This window comes from Melanotaenia boesemani, chromosome 10 (genome assembly GCF_017639745.1).
Source record: "Melanotaenia boesemani isolate fMelBoe1 chromosome 10, fMelBoe1.pri, whole genome shotgun sequence".
NCBI classification, from domain to species: domain Eukaryota; kingdom Metazoa; phylum Chordata; class Actinopteri; order Atheriniformes; family Melanotaeniidae; genus Melanotaenia; species Melanotaenia boesemani.
The window spans coordinates 16,956,262-16,962,579 of record NC_055691.1 but is presented as its reverse complement, the minus strand read 5'-3'; the positions used below and the strand labels follow the sequence as shown (position 1 = coordinate 16,962,579).

Here is a 6,318-nt window from a genome sequence, read left to right as displayed (position 1 = left end):
GGAGCAGATCACTAAAATAAGAAAAAAGTATATACCATTTGCCTCCAAATGCTAAAGAATTACAGTTTAAGATCTTAATGAGGTTTATTAAACTAATGAATATATTAAACTGAAATTCAAATGAGATGTTAATGGTTGCACATTTTGTGATTGGGATGCTGAAGATTTGGGTCATCTGTTGTTCAATTATAATTTTGCTCAGTCATTTTGGAAGGATATGTGGAGCTGGCTACAGACAAAGAAAATTAATGGTCCCCCGTGACTGTTATTAAATTTGGTGCCTTCAACTACAACAAAGAATGGGATCTCATGGTGAATAACTTAATTTTATTGGTAAAATATTTTAATCACAAGATTTTTAAATGTAAACCAAGTTTCATTTATTGGAGAACTGAATTAAGTTTATTTATGAGGTCTTTGGAAATAGGGGAAAATGAATCTGTAAACTGTTCACACTGCTGGAAAAGATTGTTTAAACTTATTGTTCTCACTCCCCTATGTATGAATTTTATTTTATTTTATTTATTTATTTTCTTTTTATTTTAGCTCAGTCTGTGTTCTGTTGGTCTCAACAAACAATTGCAATGATTATGTGTCTTTGATGTATTTGAACATATGTTCATTAAAATTATGTTAAAAAATAATTCTGCTTATTGGAGTTTGTTGAACAACTGACATATTACCGCCACCAAGTGGTGGGAGGCTGCATTGCAACCGTGCTTCTCATGATGATGGTAAAAGATATCTTGTGTTGATAAGACATTTACTACGTAAAACTACGACGGTTTTTGCCTCTTCATTTTGATGCCTATTAGCTACATCAATTAGGCAATGCATAAACGTAAACTGAAGTGTGAACCTGGCATTGTGTTAACACCTGCTGGTAGACTTTGCTTGTGTGGAGACCGTCGCCTATGTCGCCACTGCCACTGAGAACTTGAAATCTCCCCTTTAGAAGACCTTGAGAGCCTAGAACAAAATTTTATAAGACAAAAGTCTCATACTACTCATACCTAACTACTAAAATAATAATAATAATCATAAAACCTAATAAAAGTAATAAAAAAAACATATTTGGTGATGGATGTCACACCCTCTTTAGGGTTGGTTGTCCCAGGTGTCACTCACAACCAACGCCCGATGTTCACACATGAATGCATGTTATGAGTCCCTTTTTTCTTTGCAGAGAGAAAATGAGCAGGGAATTGTCAGAATAACGCTCTATATCCAAACACCATCTGATGTAATGCTCTGGGTAATGCAGTGTAGCTGAACCCCCCTCAAGTAAATATTCTGTGAGGTTGTTTGGACTAAAATATTATTTTTTCTTTAATTGAAAGGTTTTATTTAAAAAAAATCTATTTTCAGAATGCTACTTTTTCCATTTTCTTTTAAAAATCTTTGACATTGCATTGAGACAACAAGTCCCAAAGCGTGTGAGAACCATTTGCGTGACAACCCACAATGTGGATAGTTGTAACAAAAACACAAGCTGTAGGGCATACTTGGCAGTCCATATATTTTTATATTATGGAGCGAAAAGTTTCTTTGTTACGAAAGCTTTAGGCTTCCATTATAGGCTACAAGTTAAAATGGATCAACTAAGGTTAAAAATAGTTGAGAACTGAAATTAAAGAAAAAAGTGTGGCAATCAGTCCACTTCTCTGCCCTCCATGTCGGTGTCGTTTCATATGTTCTTCCTCATCTGTAGTTGACATTATTTTCGGATGTTTTGGGTGTTGTTTGAGTAACAGAAAATCCCGTATTTTTTTTCTTCTTTTAACCCTGTCCTGTCCAGCATCCTAACATACAGAACGGTGGTCTGTGTCACATTTTGCTTGACAGATTTGCTCTACCAAGGGAGACATGGCTGCCCTTGATATTTTTATTATTTTTTATTGTAATCTTATTTTCTTTAGTCTTTATATGTCAGTGCCGAACCTGACAGGGAGATAGAGGAAGAGTGAAAAATAAATAAATAAATAAATAAATAGGTGAGAAAAGGACAGGATTAAAATGTGTACATAACAGTTGTCTAGGCTGCCTCAAACACACCACAAAAAAACAAAACAAAACAAAACAAAAAACAAAAAACAAAACACACACACACACAAACGCACACACACACACAAACAATATAAACTACCACAGTACTACATGATACATAAAAGAATAGGATAATGATATGAAAACGTACAGTAGTCATCAAACGTACCAACAGGTCCACCGAGCACCAAGTCCAGGACAGCCAAAGCAGACAGAGCAGCGGGGCCTCCAGACCGGAGCCCCCTGGCACGACGGGGCATGGGCACCGGGCAGCACAGGGCGACGGTGAGCAGGCTCAGCAGAAAATCCCGTATTAGTCAATGAACTTAAATTCCATGTTTTTTGTCCTCTTAAATATTATCTAACATGCCTTATTTTCTAAATCAGCCTTTAAAAAAATGAAAACATTTAGAAAAGGATTTAGGATGAGTTGCTAAAAACAAGCTTGCTACTATTTCTTAGTGTTTGTTTAGCATTACTTGGGAAAAAGTCCATAAAATGTATAATTGCATGATATTCCTGCTGGGTTAGAATGGCTATCAATGTAGACACGACACACACAAACAACAAAATATGCTGCTCTATTGGTCTGTTGAGGTTATTGCAACATGAGAACAAAGAGGTTTAGATAATCTTTATTAAATACATAAAAATCAGCTTTGAAACAGTCCAGTTTTACGTGGAACGTTTTTGATCTTCATTTTTTTTTTACAGAAGTAACATCCATCCATTTCTATTTGAACTTGACTCTATCCCAGCAGTTCAGACAGCTATAAGAAAATAACCAGGATAATGCAAAATGAATCACTTGATTTAATAAATAACTAAAATAAATCCTAATTTCTGACATTTTCAAAGGGTTTTTTGCTCCTTGTGTATCTCATTCCATGAGCCGTCACATTATTGGAGCAGACTTGGTGTAAAGACACGGATCGCCTGCACTAAAACCGCCAAAAGGTGGCGTCAGAGTAAATGTAATGCAGAAGGAGCCAACGGCGCTTACACCTCTGACACGAGGCTGAAAACTCTGCAGCGCACCATCACTGACAAAGAACAGTTTGAGTTTACCTTCTTTCTCATGTGGAACCATTTGTTTATTCACCACAGGGAATCAATGGGATTATATTTTCTTTTCAATAAAATTAAGAATAACTAAACTTTACATATCTCGACAGTGGGATAAAAAGATAGGAAATGTTTAAAAAGACAAGTCATGTTACCAAATTTAATTCCAATATTGACTGTAAAATCTGTCATTTCCCCCCCATAATACATTAGAACTACTTAAGTATTTAACAACTTCTTAAAAAATAAATTAAATTTGTATATCGTTCTGTTTCAGCAGTTTCAAAATAATTTCTTTCTTTCTTTCTTTTTTTTTTTTTTTTTTTTTTACAAAAACGAATTAATCTGCAGTTATTTTGCATGTCTTTCAGTTTGTTGTTATTTCTGACACTTTTCCGTTTTGACGCACGAACTTAAATTGTCTTTAATAGTGGAACTTTTCATGAAGGTGCCACGTGCACGTTCACGCTTGTGCTCCTTGTCTAACTTCGAAAAGTAAGAAAAGGGGAAAATAAATGACAAAAAAATTAAACAAAGTACTTGTTTTTATGTGTTTGCAGAGAATGAACTCAAAGAAAGTGACACCGACGGGGAGAAAGATAAAAAAGCCAAGTCAGAAAGGGAGGGCGTGAGAGAGGGAGGGAGAAAGAGAGGCAGAGGAGGGGTTATGCTGCTTCTGCCTCTTTGCCCGGCAGTGCCCTGCACTCTCATCAAGCTTCTACATGCCGGACGGGAAATAAACCCAAAATACTTTTTGAATAATCTTCACTGACAGCTCCTCGGGCTCAGGGTCACTTCTGACACCGACACCCAAGTGTTTGATTTTACTTTCAGATCCCTGGCGGAGCGCAAACAGAGCAGAGGAGTTACCAAAGTCCCCCCATTGCACGCTCCAGCGATGGTGACTTTACGCACGGGAGTTGACGGCTGTTTGAACTGATTCCTGTCTCCGTATCTCCACTGTCACCCACTCACTGACAATCTTCACGTTTGGAAGAGAAGCGCAAGCGAATGTGGAAGAAGTGAAAGCAGGTAAGAGTCCTGTCGCATCTGTGTAGAGCAGCCCCGGGACTGCTTGTTTTTGAAAAGTAGGTGCGCACTCCGCTTATCTCCGCTTCATAACAAACAGCGGTGACAGCAGCAGATTGGGGCTGCATCACTGCGTCTGAACCTGAACTTGGGGACAGTGATTAGACTCGCAACCAAACCAACTCTAAGTTGTTTTAGACTTTTTCTTAGAAAAACGTGTTCAAAAAAAGGAATTAATGGCCTTTATAACTGACTTCAACTTGGATCAAGTCATAAAACGTCACCAAAGCAATTTTTAGAATAAAAACAATCAGTAATAAATACGACAAGTTATTTGGGTGCACGCACGCGTTTATTCTATTACACTTGCAAATAATAAGAAACATGGGTAAATTTTTGTCTGTGTTGAGCCAAAATGAGATTCAAACTGCACAACGTTCCAAATAAGAAAGAAAGAAAGAAAGAAAGAAAGAAAGAAAGAAAGAAAGAAAGAAAGAAAGAAAGAAAGAAAGACAGCTTTTCTAAAAGTTCTGATTTTGCTTAACTTTCATCTTAATGTGGCAGCTAAATAAAATAAATCTGTCAAATCGCACAAACATGCGTTGTAGTGTAACTTCAAAATTAATCCCATATCTTTTTTCCTTTAATGACTTCAAAATTAAAGGTGGTCAATTTAAGGATTAAATGTTTGTAAATACACTGAGCGAGAAATGGAGAAGCATGTCGTCCTCCGCTACATCCATTCACTGTTAACACAAAATACGCGAGTATCTCACTAAAAATGTTCAGTGGGTTCAGGGCGCATTTCAAAAAAGTTCCTGCGCAAGACTTGTTGCGTGGACTAACTATAGACCATTAAAAAGACATTTAAAGTCCACAGAACCTGTTTAGAATTTATTTTCAATACATCAAAGATCTCTTAAGTCATCCTACACTCAGACCCGCTCTGATCTCTTCAGTTTCTTTTCCTCTTCGACCACGACCATAAACACCAACGGACCTTTGTGGTCCTCTTGCATATCTCAGCCCACAATCAAGCAGTGGAGCCATGCGCACACACATGCATACATAAAGAGAAATAAGGCTGCAGAGGAGAGAACGAGTTGCATCTTCAAGGCCCAAGTTAACTTTCCCCTCTGGGGTCAGCGCGATTGACCCCAGAAGAATGCACGAGTCATAAATTAAAATAGACAGGAAGTCCTATAAGAGACAATACAGGACAGTGTCCAACGGAGCAGAGAAACTCGGCTGTAGTTTAATTTTTTTTACCATCTCACTTCTGATTTGCTTCATGTTGGACCTGCATGGTTAAATGTTAAAGGTGTCACTTCAGCCTCGCAGCTATGCAGCCTCTGAGCGGCAGCGCTGCTTAAGTGTGAAGTTAACAGCGGGTGTTTGAACTTGAGCCATGCGTGCAGGGACCAGATTGTAATCCCATGATTGTCCAGGCTGGACAATCAGCGTCTCCCGTGAGGAGGCTTGATGGGGCAGAGGGTACAAGAGGACAAGGCGCACGACTACGGCTTGGAAAAGAATGATAAAGCCACTTCAGGGTGTTCCCCATATTTAGAGCCACGCTACACCTCTTAGATAAGCCTCTGCCCGCCCGCAGATAAGAAGCTTTTGGAGTAACAGCGAGAGAGAAAAAGAGAGAGCGAGCGACAGAGATCACACACGCGTGACAAAAAAAAAAAAAAAAAAAAAAAAAAAAAAAAGGAGCCTGAAAAACCACCACAGAGGAAACGCAAAGTCTGGATATCTGTTTCAGTGATTTTTTAAATGTGTGTGTGTGTGTGTGTGTGTTTTTTTTGGCTCATCCACTCTAAAAAATTGCGCATCAAATCCCCCCTCTCTTCAGAGTTATGATTGCCCGACATACAGATCCTCCAGTTGCCATTTCGGGCCTGCCCACACCGGCCCTGCGCAGTAAATCACTATTTCCAACAAGTACTTTAATTGTTTAGACTCTGGCAGAACAATTTATAGACAACCCCCCCCTTTCCCCAACCCCCCAACCCCCCCCTCAACCTCCTCCTCTCTTGTAAGTGAGAGTATCTGTCTGAAAAACAATCCGAGTTTGGGGGGTTCGCTGAAGTTGATCTCCTATGGCATTTTGTTTTGAGCAGGTGGTGCGGGTTGTCCTTCCCTCATAAGGTAAAGTGGCATTAGTGTCCAAAT

At 38.7% G+C, this 6,318-nt stretch overlaps 1 protein-coding gene across 2 annotated transcripts in view; it reads left to right on the top strand.

Moving 5' to 3' along the window:
• Positions 1-3,782: 3,782 nt before the first annotated feature.
• Positions 3,783-6,318, top strand: part of LOC121647935 (transcription factor SOX-6-like) — a 101,229-nt gene continuing 98,693 nt past the window's right edge. For both annotated transcript variants that reach the window (XM_041997763.1, XM_041997762.1), the window contains exon 1: positions 3,783-4,143. The gene's annotated coding sequence lies outside the window, so the exon portion shown is untranslated. The remainder of the gene's footprint in view (positions 4,144-6,318) is intronic.